General features: G+C 43.9%; 3 non-coding genes and 2 pseudogenes across 3 annotated transcripts; 1 reads left to right on the top strand and 4 right to left on the bottom strand.

Annotated features, from left to right (window-relative positions):
- Nucleotides 1–2,417: 2,417 nt before the first annotated feature.
- Nucleotides 2,418–9,450, bottom strand: LOC139249598 (histone H2B 1.2-like; annotated as a pseudogene).
- Nucleotides 7,518–7,606, bottom strand: trnar-ucg (transfer RNA arginine (anticodon UCG)). Its single transcript is given in 2 exon segments — nucleotides 7,518–7,553; nucleotides 7,570–7,606. It is a non-coding gene; the product is annotated as a tRNA-Arg (tRNA).
- An 816-nt stretch (nucleotides 9,451–10,266) lies between the features above and the next one.
- trnas-gcu (transfer RNA serine (anticodon GCU)) lies at nucleotides 10,267–10,348 on the bottom strand. The gene has a single exon. It is a non-coding gene; the product is annotated as a tRNA-Ser (tRNA).
- Nucleotides 10,349–10,459: 111 nt separating this feature from the next.
- LOC139249599 (zinc finger protein 70-like) overlaps nucleotides 10,460–15,681 on the top strand; it is a 112,023-nt pseudogene continuing 106,801 nt past the window's right edge.
- Nucleotides 13,342–13,423, bottom strand: trnas-gcu (transfer RNA serine (anticodon GCU)). Its single transcript has one exon. It is a non-coding gene; the product is annotated as a tRNA-Ser (tRNA).

Raw genomic sequence — 15,681 nt, forward strand, 5'->3', positions numbered from 1 at the left:
ATATGTCTGTTTTCTCACATGTCAAGCGGGTGTGAGAAGCGGAACTTTGAGTAAAAAATGGCGGGGCTCTTCCGGGATTTGGCCCGAGACCTCTAGCATTTCAAATGTGGTCATCTCTAAGCGAGAATTGTAATCCTAGACCAACGAGCGGCCGACAGTGAAGAGCATAGCTCTCAGATTCTGACGGTAGTGAGAAAAGATATTAAGCCCATCGTGCTTGTGCTGTCTCTCAGGGACCTATCGAATTAGTCCCCCTCGCCATAGTCCTGCAAATATTCTCCTTTTGACGAATATATTATTAATTTGAGACATGACATGAGCAAAGTACAGCATCCTTGTCAGTAAAAGGGGAATTTGGCGATGAGGTTAAATGTGATTACCAACACGACCCGTGATGTCAAAGCTGTTAGACAACAACGACGAAGATGGGATTCGAACCCATGCATGCAAAGTACAATGGATTAGCAGTCCTGTGTCCTGAATGGGAACTGGGCAGCCCTAAGGAATTCAAACCATTTCACAGGCGCAAGGATGAACTCTCGATTCAGGTCGATTGCCGACGATGGGGAAACCGTGTAGTCATACGCCAGATGGGCAGAGAGATGTTCATCAGAGAACTCCACAATGAGTACCTGGGCATTGTCATGATGAAGGCAATTGCCAGGTCACACGTTTGGTGGCCAGGGATAGATGCAGACATGGAACTTTGTGTTCACAGATGCAACACGTGTGCCCAGCTGGGTAATGCGCCCAGTGAAGCCCCCCCCCCCCCTTAGCCTCTGGCCCTGGACCCATGGTCACGCATTCATGTGGACTACGCAGATCCTTTAATGAGAAAATTGTTTTTGGTTGTAGTAGACGCCGATTCCAAATGGATCGAGTGTGACATTCTCAATTCAGGCACATCCTCTGCCACGGTAGAAAGTCTACCTGCAATGTTCGCCACCCATGGTCTACCGGACGTCTTGGTCAGCGACAATGGCCCGTGCTTTCCAAGCATTGAATTCCAGGAATTCATGGCAGGGAATGGTATCAACCATGTCAGAACAGCACCGTTCAAGCCGGCATCAAATGGTCAGGCGGAACGAGCAGTGAAGATAATCAAACAGGGGATGCTCAGAATCCAAGGGGGTTCCCTACAAAGCCGCTTATCATGTCTCCTGTTGGCCAATAGATCCAGACCACAATCGCTCACAGGGGTTCCACCCGCAGAGCTGCTAATGAAAAGGACGCTCAAAACCATGTTATCCCTTATACAACCCACCACGAAAGAAATTGTTGAGAGCAGGCGCCAGTCACAATGTAACTACCATGACGGGAATGTGAGGGCGCGATGTATTGATGTCAATGACCCTGTCTTTGTCCTCAACTATGCTGCAGGGCCCAAATGGCTCACAGGCACTGTGATTGCCAAAGTGGGGAATAGGATTCTGATCGTTAAACTTACCTATGGACAAATCTGCCGCAAACACGTGGATCAAATAAAAAGGATGTTCAGCAACCCCATAGAAGAAGCAGAGGAAGAACATAATATAGAGTTCACTCCTCCACAGGTGACTGAACACCGAAACCAAGCAGAGGAGAGCCCAGTCACTGTGGGCAGTCCGGACAGACCTGAGGCACGCAAGCAGCAGACACTCAGGCCAACGCCCAACAACTGGAGCCCCAACTCAGGCGCTCTACAAGGGAGCGTAAACCACCAGAGAGACTTAACCTGGGATCCCATTAAGACTTTGGGGAGAGGTGATGTCATGTATTCAACTGTCATTGTAACCCATGTAAAACTGACCTAAGTTGTACACCGTGAGAAAATTGACCATAAGGGGGTGAACTTGTGGGAGACATTCCTAACCTGGACTTTCAGGTATAAAAGGGGAAGCTCAACCCACCTTCATCACTTCAGTGCTGGCTAATAAATGTTACTGGCCACAGAGCGACCTTCTCTCAAGTATGGGCCTCGTGTGCATTTATAATCTGTAGTAAGGACATATTAGACAGAGTGTTCAAACTGCCCCGGTTCTTGTCTCTGTAAGAACTCCCATTCTGGATTGTTATATTGCGGGGAGTGTTGGGTTAATAAACGGACTGACGCAACAGGAATTGAAAAATAAAATTGATAAGTACTTGCGAGAGAGAATGTGTGACTGAAATCTGAGTCTCAGCCGCTAAACATGCTTTTAATTCGGCAGGCGGTGTATATGAACAGGTCTGAGAGTGAAGCTGCTTATCAGAGAATTAAAAACTAAATCTACAGCTGGAACTCCAAAGGTTCGCACACTTGTTCAGGAAATAATTAGTGATTTAAGTTTAAAGGGAAATGCGTTTGTGCAGCTGTTTCAGAGAGGTTGTGGGTGGCTCTTAAAAGAGCCGTTGTGTTTGGGTTTGATCTCTCAGGACAGCGTGCAGTTTGACTTGGAGCTGGTGTACTTGGTCACCACCTTTGTCCCTTCCGACACGGCGTGCTTGGCCAGCTCCCCGGGCAGCAGCAGGCGCACGGTGGTCTGGATATCCCCGGAGCTGATGGTGCGGCGCTTGTTGTAATGGGCCAGGCGGGAAGCCTCACCCGCGATGTGCTACAAAATATCCTTCACAACCGAGTTCATGATGTCCATGGCCTTGGAGGAGATGCCGGTGTCGGGGTGAACCTGCTTCATCACTTTGTAGATGTAGATCGAGTAACTCTCCTTCCTCGACTTTCTGCGCTTCTTGCCGCTCTTCGGTGGTGTTTTAGTGACCGTTTTCTTGGTGCCTTTCTTGGCAGAAACTGTTTTCCCCGGTGGTGGGAGCGTGCTCAGCGGCCGCCATATTGGTCAGGGCGATCTCACGGCGCATGCACGGTCCTTTGTGCAGGGAGAAAGAGTGGGCGGGGCTTCAGGATGTCTGTCAGTTTGATTGGCCACATGTTTATGTCCAGCTCCGTGGCCCCTGAAATGGAGCCTTGTTGTTCTGATAGTTGTTTGGTGACCCTGGGCCAGCACGCCTCACCCTATTGGGCCAGCCCAGCCCAAGCTAACCCTATTGAGCCAGCCCAGGCTCATCCTATTGGGCCAACACAGTCTCATCCCATTGGGTCATCCCGGGCTCACATTATTGGGCCAGACCGGGTTCACCCTATTGGGCCAGCTCAAAAGGCCCAGTGATCAGCAGAGAAAATCAGCAGCTCATTGATTTTATTCTCACTTTGCGTACTTACCCAACCATGCTAGCTGGAAATGATGAATACCATCGGCATTTGAATGTGGCAGGAGAAACATTTTTCTGTTCTGTCTGTGGGGAAATATTTCAAACATCAGTGTGACTAGAAAAGCACCGAGACAACCATACCCTATCCATGTGACAATGTTCCAGTTCACTGACTGTGGAAAGAGAACCGACCAGTTACACAGCCTGAAAAACATCGCACCATTCACAGCGGGGATAAACTACACGTGTTCTGTGTGTGGACGAAACTTCAACTGATCGTCCAACCTGGAGAGACACAAGGACACCTGCTCCATGGAGAAATCATGGAAATGTGGAGACTGTGGGAAGGGATTCAGTTCCCAGTCAGATCTAGAAATCCATCATCACAGTCACACTGGGGCGAGACCATTCACCTGCTCTTTGTGTGGCCAAGGTTTCACTCAGTCATCTGATCTGCTGAAACTCCAGCGAGTTCACACTGGGGAAGTGTGGGAGGGATTTACTCAGTCATTTGAATTGGGAGTTCGCAAGTTACTGCAGAGGTTGTATTCTACTGTTATTACTGCTGTTAATCACATCCTGACTGAATCGTGTTCATTCTGTGAGTTGGGATTTATATCTGCTGATGTTAATCACCCATAAAACTGGGCTGGAGTTTACTATTTTGATATTTCAAATAACACAGTGTGTCGATTCTTGAGGTCTCCATGATAAGAGGAAACAAATTGATGTCTTGTTATCGACTGCTACATTTTGCTCCTTTACTGCTTTCTAACTATAGATTGTTTCAGTCCTCAGACCTTTGGTTACTCTCAGGACAAGTCCCAGTTCCCCATACCGTCCAGAGTGCCTTGATGTCCAGGGTCAGGATAGCTAACACGCCCGGGATCACTAAACAGAAAATCCAGTCTGTTAATCACTTACACATACTGGAATTTCCATGTGCCCACAGCATCTCTCTCACCTTTATAGTGTGAATAGAGTATCACACCTGCAAAGCTGGTTTCAATTTAAATTTGATTCCACCCAGTAAATGTATTTTTTAAAATATCTACAAGTAAACCAATCACATCAACTAATTGGCAAAGGTTTCAATCAACTAGATGAACAAGTAAAAACATCATGGCCCAATAACACAGCTCTATATTCACTGGAGAAACTCTGTTATCTAAGTCCTCGAATGTCAGTTGGTGAGATGAGAGACTGAATCTCTTTCCACACTCAGCTGGTAAACGGTCTCTCATTGATGTGTTTCCACCCGACGCACATCTGAATCCATTCCCACAGTCCCCACATTTACTGTGTTTAATCAGCTGGGCACACGAGTCTCAGAGGTTGATGAATGGTTGAAGTTCTATCCACACATAGAACATGTGTACTGTTTCTCACCACTGTGATTGCTGTTTTTCCAAAGGCTGATGAGAAGGTGATCCTGATGAATCTGGTGAATTTCTCAAATCTTGACGTGATGTTTGATTTGAGTTACCAAGCTGCAGAATCTCACATTCTGTTATCCTGGAAATGTAGGTTACAAAAGTTGTTACTTTCAGTACAGGATAGAAATTCAGAACAGTCAAGTCTAGATTCTATTGGACATTCTGTCCACTCCTATCCCTCCAAAGCTGTAAAAGCCTTAATCTAGACAATCTCACTCCATCCTTACTGTCTGAAATCAACTGCGAGTGACTTTCTGCAGGAAGTGTTTAATCTGGCTGGGTGCAATTCCACAGAAATTTGTTAACCTCTGGTGCTTCACCATCAGTCGACTCAGTGAGTGTCAGCAGGATTTCCACTGTGGTAGGCATCAAAGCCGAATCCAATCCTACCCCAAATGACATCCATGCACTTCCCAATTGATGTCACTGGATCAGTATCAAGAGCAAGGGCAGTGGCTAATTTTTACTTATATTTAGCGTATTGGTACTGAGGACAATTATAACCCCTGATCTGCTGCCTTGGCTGAGATCAACTAACAGCCGAGATCAACGACCGAACTTGGGAACTTCCCACTCAGTAATGCAGAGTATTCTAAAATTTGGAGGGTTGAGGGAGGGTTGGAAAGAATATTTTGAAACAAATTTTACTCCACCTTTAAACAAACCCTTCGTCACACTGCACAATTTTGAAATTTTTCCAAATTAAACAAACAAGTTAAATGGATTATAAAAACATTGTGCCATTTTAGAAAGGCTCAAGTCACTGAAATAACAGCTTTACAATCACAGCACAATACAGAAGGAAGTGAATGTGAATGGGAGCTCGGTTCGTGAAGTCCGCCGACACTCTGAGATAAACTGGACTGTACCTTTAGATATAAATAGGCAGAGAAAAGAGAGTCCCTGTCCCTTTAAATAGCTGCCCCAATCCCCCGGGCAGTGGGAGGAGCAACGCCGCGCTATATCTTGAGATACTGACACAGCAAATACCGCCGAATGGCTTCCCGCAGGTTCCTAAAGTCCTGAGAAATAAAATTGCATCAGGTTAAGTAGAACAACTGAAAAGAATGCAAACTGAGTCGTTGCTATGTGCGTGTGTGTGTAAACAAAACACATCATTCTTAATCTTTGCTAGAGATAAGCTATTAACTGCACCAGTTATTACCCAGCATTTTATTTCCTATTATTTACAATGTAATTGCAGAGTGTTTAATTAATTTACCATTTATTGATGACCCATTGCCTTGTGTGCTATTGTTTAGAACTTGATGTCAGAATGACCATTCCGTTACCAAGGTGACCGTCGGCCCGCAGTATTCAGTGTGAGGGGATTAAATCTTTGCTCTGGTATTTGGACACAGTGGGATCATCGGCGCAAACTCACACGTTTAAATACGAAATGTGTCTGTTTTCTCACATGTCGACCGGCTGTGAGAAATGGAACTTTGAGTAAAAAAATGGCTGTGCTCGTCCGCGAACCTCTCACATATCACATGTGATCATTTCTGAGCAAGATTCATGCCCCTGGACCAAAGAGCCGCCGACAGTAAAAAGTGTAGCTCTCAGATTCTGACGGTAGTGAGAAAATATATTAGGCCCATCGTGCTTGTGCTGTCCCTCAGAGAACTATCTAATTAGTCCCCCTCTCTACAGTCCTACATATGTTATCCTTTTGACGAATATATTGTTAATCTGAGACATGATATGAGCAAAGTACAGCATCATTGCAAGTAAAAGGGGAATTTGGTGATGAGGTTAAATGTGAATGACAAACCGACCAGCAAGGTCAAAGTTGTAAGACAACGACGAAGATAAATCGTACCCATGCGTGCAGAGCACAATGGATTAGTAGTCCATCGCCTTAACCTCTCGGCCACCTCGTCTCTGCTTTAACATATCGTCAGCCATTCAATCTCCTGCTTTTTGTATCCAAACAGAAATAATGTGCAAGAAAGTCCACTTCACAGCTTGCTCTGCCTGTGCATGCAGATCGACAATGATGAAAACTTGCCATGAGATTCTTTAAGCAAACAGCCTTCCTTTCCTTCAGGTGAGTGAGTGGAAGAGATGGTTGGTTTCTCGGCAGAATCACAACAAAGAATATAAAATTTCACGTAGCGAGCTAAGTTGACCGCGGCGTAAAATCACACGTTTTAACGTGGAATATGTCTGTTTTCTCACATGTCGAGCGCTGTTAGAAGCGGAAATTTGAGTAAAACATGGCGGGGCTCGTCCGGGATTTGGCCCGTGACCTCTCGCATTTCCAATGTGATCATTCGGAAGCGAGAATCATAACCGTGGACCAACGAGCCGCCGATAGTGAAAAGCGAAGCTCTCAGATTCTGACGGTGGTGAGAAAAGATATTCGGCCCATCGTGCATGTGCTGTCCCTCAGGGACCATTCTAATTAGTTCCCCTCGCCATAGTTCTGCAACTGTTCTCCTTTTGACGAATATATTATTAATTTGAGACATGACATGAGGAAAGTACAGCCTCCCTGTAAGTAAAAGGGGAATTTGGCGATGAACTGAAATGTGAATGTCAAAACATGGTCAAGCTGTAAGCCAACGACGACGAGAAAGGGATTCGAACCCCAACGTGCAGAGCACAATGGATTAACAGTCCATCGCCTTAACCTCTCAGCCAGTTCGTCTCTGTTTTAACACATCGTCAGCCATTCAATCTCCTGCTTTTTGTATCCAATCAGAAATAATGTGCAAGAAAGTCCACTTCAGAGCTTGCTCTGCCCGTGCATGCAGATCGACAATGATGAAAACTTGCCATGAGATTCTTGAAGCAAACAGGCTTCCATTACTTCAGGTGAGTGACTGGAAGAGATGGTTGGTTTCTCGGCAGAATCACAACAAAGAAGATAAACTTTCATGTAGCGAGCTAAGTTGACCGGGGCAGGACTCGAACCTGCAATCTTCTGATAAATTTGCAGTTGTAATCGAAGTCAGACGCCTTATCCATTAGGCCACACGGCCTCTGCAAGCACCAGCTCTTGCGTTGTTGTGTATATTGCGAGCAAATTCAGGGCAACTGCAATATCAAGGAGTGGATTTAGGTAAAGAGGAGCATTTTTCGAGTGAATGAACAGATGCACTGCGATCTTGGTGCGCACCGGCGCAGGCAAGCCCAATGTAAATTGGAACACACAGTTTAACAATTCGGTCATTGCAGCTGAAATCATACTCCTTCTCAAACAATACAGGATGATCCGGGTTTATGAGATAATCCGTTTTAAAGGGAAAGATTATGAACCGGAACTGACAACCAACCCATTTAAACAGACAGAGAATGATCCGGGACTGCAAGGACATCCCTTTTACCCAGATGCAGAATAACCCTTGACTGATAGCAGTTCCCTTTTAAAAGAATAAAGTGAGATTTCGATCATCCCTGAAGGCAATTGTGCAGTGGGGCTCAGGACCACGCGGGGCAGAGAATGTTATTGAAGCCACAGGTGATAAACATTCAGGAAGGAGGGAGGGACGTAAAATCAGCCCAATCTGAAATGTATAAATATTTAACATTTTAAGAAAATAAATGCATTTAAATTGTATTTAAAAAAAATTGAATTTGAGTTGTTTTAAGTAAATACATAATTGATTCATAATCTATGTATTTTTTGATTGAACGAAGGCTGTGTGACTAGAAGAATTCCATTGGAAATGAGGGGTGCAGTCAATAAATACCCAAACACAGTAAGCCCATGGTGGAAGACAAGCCATGAGGGAAGATGTGGGCTACAAGGGCGATCTTTTAAAGTCGCGTGTGTCTTTCTGTTGGATCTGACAGCAGTTCTTTGTGCTGTGAAAGTGGTCAAATGTAATAGAGCCCAGCGCAGGCAGAACAGAAAAAGCATATTTATTTTGGAAGTTAAAAATTTAGGATTATATATCAATATACACATGTATATATATACATGTGTAAACAAAGTCAATCAGTCAGTAATGTCTTGTCATGTCTTGTCTTGGTTTGATTTGATTTGAATGTGAAAATAAGGATGGAGGATGTCATCATATCACACAGCCCACACGCAAGCCCTGCCTAAAATCGCTATATTTCTAACTTGTGTATTTTCCCTTCTTTCAGATGCGGAATAGCAAAATCCCACAGCAGATTCTTCTACCGTCAGAGAGTCCAAGAAAAAATGTTCAATCAAATCAGTACGGTTTCAAGTTGCATGTAATGCATTTTTCTCACATGACAGTAAGATCGCACAGCACGGTTGCACAAACAAACAGACAAACAAACCAAAATTCCTGCACCCTCCAAAGGCAGTTTTTGAAATTTGGAATGTGAACTCCGGGTCAGACAGCACATCACTTTTAAACAGACACAGAATGAAGCGGGTCTGATAGCACACCATTTTAAAGAGACAGATAATGATCTCGGACAGACAGCACATCCCCTTAAAAGGGACACGGAAATAGAATGAATAAAAACAGATAAATATGTAAAACTCGGCAGGTCGTGCAGATTCTGTGGAGGAAGATTCCGGTTTCACGTTCTCGCGGATGATCATTCCGATATTTTAGGAAAAAGTTAAAGATTACAGATTTTTTCAACAAACATAGCGCCTGGAAAAAATACGCAGCGAGAAAGGTCAAATGGGAACGTCTGTGATACAGTGGAACGCAGGAGTGATGAAATAATAAATGGCACAATGGAGAAAGGCAAAGTGGGGGGTAATCGGACAATAATGTAACAAAGGATGGTCCAGAGGAGGTGTTAGTGGGAATAGCAGAACCATTACCAGACAATGGGAGCGGTACTTATCATCCGATACGTTGAACCCAATGTTGAGGCCAGAAGACGAGTACATGCCTATAATATAGGGTGTCACCGCCTTTTCATCAGACCAGGCAGCTTTGCCAGCCCGGATTGATTTCCTGTCCGCTTTGAATTCGGCAGCCAAGGGTCGAATTCAAAAGGCAGCTTCTCTCATCTTTTCAGCTCCAGAGAAACAGGACGCACTCATATTCAGGGCAGGGGTGGAGATTGACACTGAATGTATGCTTATCCCAATTGATGTGAGCTTATGCGTACAGACAGTAAGATATACTGATCAAGTATTGGACGGAACCAAACAAGGGTTTAGGTGATGCAACGAGTCACAGAGCCGAGTACCTCTGAGAAATTTTAACTTTACTCAGTTTGGCGGGTTTCACTTTGCTCTGTGATTTGGATGCTAAGGGAACATCGGCGCAAAATCACACGTTTTAACGAGAAATATGTCTGTTTTCTCACATGTCGAGTGGCTGTGAGAAGCGGAACTTTGAGTAAAACATGGCGGGGCTCGTCAGGGATTTGGCCCGAGACCTCTCGCATTTCAAATGTGATCATTCCTAAGCGAGAATCATATCCTTAGACCAACGAGCTGCCGACAGTGAAAAGCGCAGCTCTCATATTCTGACGGTCGTGAGAAAAGATATTAGGCCCATCGTGCTTGTGCTGTCCCTCAGGGACCTATCTAATTAGTCGACCTCGCCATTGCCCTGCAACTGTTCTCCTTTTGACGATTATATTAATAATTTGAGACATGACATGAGAAAAGTACAGCATCCTTGTAAGAAAAAGGGGAATTTGACGATGACGTTAAATATGAATGTCAAAACTTGGTCATGTTGTAAGCCAACGACGACGAGAATGGGATTCGAACCCATGCGTGCAGAGCACAATAGATTAGCAGTCCATCGCCTTAACCCCTTGGCCACCTCGTTTCTGCTTTAACAATCGTCAGCCATTCAATCTCCTACTTTTTGTATCCAAACAGAAATAATGTCAAGATCGTCCACTTCACAGCTTGCTATGCCCGTGCATGCAGATCGACAATGAAGAATGCTTGCCATGAGAGTCTTGAAGCAAGCAGCCTTCCTTTACTTCAGGTGAGTGACTGGAAGAGATGGTTGGTTTCTCGGCAGAATCACAACAAAGAATAACAAAATTTCACGTAGCGAGCTAAGTTGACCGCGGATAGACTCGAACCCGCAATTTTCTGATACCTTTGCTGTTATAATCGAAGTCAGACGCCTTATCCATTAGGCGACGCGGACGCTGCCAGCACCAGCCATTGTGTTGTTGTGTATATTGCAAGCAAATTCGGGGCAACTGCAATATCATCGAGTGGATTTTGGAAAGGATGAGCACATTTCGAGTGAATGAACAGATGCACTGCGATCTGGGTGCGCACCGGCGCAGGCAAGCCCAATGTAAATGGGAACACAACAGTTTAACAATTCGGTCATTGCAGCTGAAATCATACTCCTTCTCAAACTATACAGGATGACCCGGGTTTATGTGAAAATCCGTTTTAAAGGGAAAGATTATGAAACGGAAATGACAACCAGCTAATTTAAACAGACACAGAATGATCCGGGACTGCAAGGACATCCCTTTTAACCAGATGCAGCATAAACATTGACTGACAGCAGTTCCCTTTTAAAAGAATAAAGTGAGATTTCGATCATCACTGAAGGCAATTGTCCAGTGGGGCTCAGGACCACGCGAGGCAGAGAATGTTATTGAAGCCACAGGTGATAGACAGGCAGGAAGGAGGGAGGGATGTAAAAACAGCCCAGTCTGAAATATATAAATATTTAACATTTTAAGAAAATAAATGCATTCAAATTGTATTTAAAAAAAAATGAATTTGAGTTTTTTAAAATAAATAAATAATTGATTCATAATCTATGTATTTTTTGATTGAACGAAGGCTGTGTGACTAGAAGAATTTCATTGGAAATGAGGGGTGCAGTCAATAAAAACCCAAACACAGTCAGCCCATGGTGGAAGACAAGCCATGAGGGAAGATGTGGGCTGCAAGTGCGATCTTTTATAGTCGCGTGTGTCTTTCTGCTGTATCTGACAGCAGCTGCTTGTGCTGTGAAAGAGGTCAAATGTAATCGAGCCCAGCGCAGGCAGAAAAGAAAAAGCATATTTATTTTGGAAGTTAAAAATTTGGGATTATATATAAATATACACATATATATATATACATGTATAAACAAAGTCAGTCAGTCAGTCATGTCTTGTCTTGGTTTGATTTGATTTGAATTTGAAAATAAGGATGGAGGATGTCATCATGTCACACAGCCCACACGCAAGCCCTGCCTAAAATCGCTATATTTCTAACTTGTGTATTTTCCCTTCTTTCAGATGAGGAATAGCAAAATCCCACAGCAGATTCATCTACCGTCAGAGAGTCCACGAAGGAGTGTTCAATCAAATCAGTACGGTTTCAAGTTGCATGCAATGCATTTTTCTCACATGACAGTAAGGTGGCACAGCACGTTTATACACACTCTAGCTTACACAAACACACAAACAAACTAAAATTCCTTAACCTCCAAAGGCAGGTTTTGAAATTTGAAATTGGAAATCTGGGACAGACAGCACATCCCTTTTAAACAGACACAGAATTATGAGGTTCTGATAGCACACCATTTTAAAGAGATAGAGAATGATCTCGGACAGACAGCACATCCCCTTAAAAGGGACATGGAAATAGAATGAATAAAACAGATAAATATGTAAAACTCGGCAGGTCGTGCAGATATTGTGGAGGAAGAATCCGTTTTCACGTAATGTCGGATATCATTCCGATATTTTAGGAAAAAGTTAAAGATTACAGATTTTTTCAACAAAAATAGCGCCTGGAAAAAATACGCAGCGTGAAAGGTCAAATGGGAACCTCTGTGATACAGTGGAACGCAGGAGTGATGAAATAATAAATGGTACAATGGAGAAAGGCAAAGTGGGTGGTAATCGGGCAATAACGTAACAAAGGTTGGTCCAGAGGAGGTGTTAGTGGGAACAGCAGAACCATTACCAGACAATGGGAGCGGTGCTTATCACCCGATACGTTGAACATAATGTTGAGGTCAGAAGACGAGAACATGCCTACAATATAGGGTGTCACCGCCTTTTAATCAGACCAGGCAGGTTTGCCAGCCCGGATTGATTTCCTGTCCGCTTTGAATTCGGCAGCCAAGGGACGAATTCAAAAGGCAGCTTCTCTCATCTTTTCAGCTCTGGAGAAACAGGACGCACTCATATTCAGGGCAGAGGTGGAGATTGACGCTGAATGTATGCTTATCCCAATTGAGGTGAACTTATGCGTTCAGAAAGGAAGATGTACTGATCAAATGTTGGCCGGAACCTAACAAGGGTTTAGGTTATCCAACGAGTCACAGAGCCGAGTATCTCTGAGATATTTTAACTTTACTCAATTTCGCGGGTTTCACTTTGCTCTGGGATTTGGAAGCTCATGGAACATCGGTGTAAAATCACACGTTTTATCGTGAAATATGTGTGTTTTCTTACATCTCGTGCGGCTGTTAGAAGCGGAAATTTGAGTAAAACATGACGGGGCTCGTCCGGGATTTGGCCGGTGACCTCTCGCATTTCAAACGTGATCATTCCGAAGCGAGAATCATAACCGTGGACCAACGAGCCGCCGACAGTGAAAAGTGCAGTTCTCAGATTCTGACGGTGGTGAGAAAAGATATTATGGCCCATCGTGCATGTGCTGTCTCTCAGATACCTATCTAATTCGTGCCCCTCGCCATTGTTCTGCAACTGTTCTCCTTTTGACGAATATATTATTAATTTGAAACATGACATGAGGAAAGTACAGCATCCCTGCAAGTAAAAGGGAATTTGGCGATTAGGTGAAATGTGAATGTCAAAACGTGGTCAAGCTGTAAGCCAACGACGACGAGGATGGGATTCGAACCCATGTGTGCGGAGCACAATGGATTAGCAGTCCATCGCCTTAACTTCTCGGCCATCTCGTCTCTGCTTTGACACAGCGTCAGCCATTCAATCTCCTGCTTTTTGTATCCAATCAGAAATAACGTGCAAGAAAGTCCACTTCACAGCTTGCTCTGCCCGTGCATGCAGACCGACAATGATGAAAACTTGCCATGAGATTCTTTGAGCAAACAGCCTTCCTTCACTTCAGGTGAGTGACTGGAAGAGACGGTTGGTTTCTCGCCAGAATCAAAACAAACAACGTAACATTTGACGCAGCGAGCTCAGTTGACCGCGGTAAAACTCGAACCTGCAATCGTCTGATAATTTCGCGGTTTTAATCGAAGACAGACGCTTCATCCTTCAGGCCACGCGACCTCTGCCATCAACATACCTTGTGTTGTTGTGTATATTGGGAGAAAATTCGAGGCCACTGCAACATCAAGGAGTGCATTTAGGAAAAGATGAGCATATTTCGAGTGAGTGAACTGATGTACTGCGATCTCGGTGCGCACCGGCGCAGGCAACCCCAATTCAAATTGGAACACAACAGTTTAACAATTCGGTCATTGCAGCTGAAGTCAAACACCTTCTCAAACTATACAGGATGACCCGGGTTTATGAGAAAAAGGGAAAGATTATGAACCGGAACTGACAACCAGCCCGTTGAAACAGACATCGAATGATCCGGGACAGCAAGGATATCGCTTTTACCCAGATGCAGAATGACCCTTGACTGACAGCAGTTCCATTTTAAAAGAATAAAGTGAGATTTCTATCAACCCTGAAGGCAAATGTGCAGTGGGGCTCAGGACCCCGCGGGCCAGAGACGGTTATTGAAGCCACAGGAAATCGACTGGCAGGAAGGAGGGAGGGAGGGACGTAAAACCAGCCCACACTGGAACATATATATATTTGACATTTTAAGAAAATAAATACATTTAAATTTTATTTTAAACTAATTGAATTTGATTTGTTTGAAATAAATAAATAATTGAATCGTTAGCTGGATATCTTTTTTGATGGAACGAAGGCTGTGTGAGCAGAAGAATTTCATTGGAAATGAGGGGTGCAGTCAATAAATTCCCAAACACAGTAAGCCCATGGTGGAAGACAAGCCATGATGAAAGATGTGGGCTACAAAGGCGATCATTTAAAGTCGCGTGTGTCTTTCAGCTGGACCTAACAGCAGCTGCTTGTGCGGTTGAAAGAGGTCAAATGTAATAGAGCCAATGTCGACAGAACAGAAAAAGCACATTTATTGTGAAAGTTAAAAAGTTCAGCTTGAATTCATGTATACATATATATATACACATGTATAAACACAGTCTGTCAGTGAGTTATGTCTTGTCTTGTCTTGATTTGATTTGATTTGAATTTCAAAATACGGGTGGAGGATGTCATCATGTAACACAGCCCACACGCAAGCCCTGGCTAAAATCGCTATATTTATAACTTATGTATTTTCCCTTCTTTCAGATGTGGAATAGCAAAATTCCACAGCAGATTCTTCTACCGTCAGAAAGTCCACGAAGGAGTGTTCAATCAAATCAGTATGGCTTCAAGTTGCAAGTAATGCATTTTTCTCACAAGACATGAAATGCACAGTAAGATCGCACACACGTTTGAACACACTCTGGCTTACACAAACACACAAACAAACTAAAATTCCTGCACCCTCCAAAGGCAGTTTTTGAAATTTGAAATTTGAAATCCGGGACAGACAGAACATCGCTTTTAAACAGACACAGAATGATGCGGGACTGATAGCACACCATTTTAAACAGATAGAGAATGATGTCGGACAGACAGCACATCCCCTTAAAAGGGACACGGAAACAGAATGAATAAAAACAGATCAACATGTAAAACTCAGCAGGTCGTGCAGATTCTGCGGATGAAGAACCCCGTTTCACGTTCTGTCGGATAATAATTCCTATATTTTAGGAAAAAGTTCAAGAATACAGATTTTTTCAACAAAAATAGCGCCTGGAAAAAAATACGCAGCGACAAAGGTCAAATGGAAACGTCTGTGATACAGTGGAAAGCAGGAGCGATTAAATAATAAATGGCACAATGGAGTAAGGCAAAGTGGGTGGTAATCGGGCAATAACATAACAAAGGATGGTCCAGAGGAGGTGTTAGTGGGAATAGCAGAACCATTACCAGACAATGGGAGCGGTGCTTATCATCCGATACGTTGAACCTAATGTTGAGATCAGAAGACTATAACATGCCTACAATATAATGTGTCCCCGCCTTTTAATCAGACCAGGCAGCTTGGACACCCCGGATTGATATC

Source organism: Pristiophorus japonicus, unplaced genomic scaffold (assembly GCF_044704955.1).
Source record: "Pristiophorus japonicus isolate sPriJap1 unplaced genomic scaffold, sPriJap1.hap1 HAP1_SCAFFOLD_33, whole genome shotgun sequence".
Lineage (NCBI taxonomy): Eukaryota > Metazoa > Chordata > Chondrichthyes > Pristiophoridae > Pristiophorus > Pristiophorus japonicus.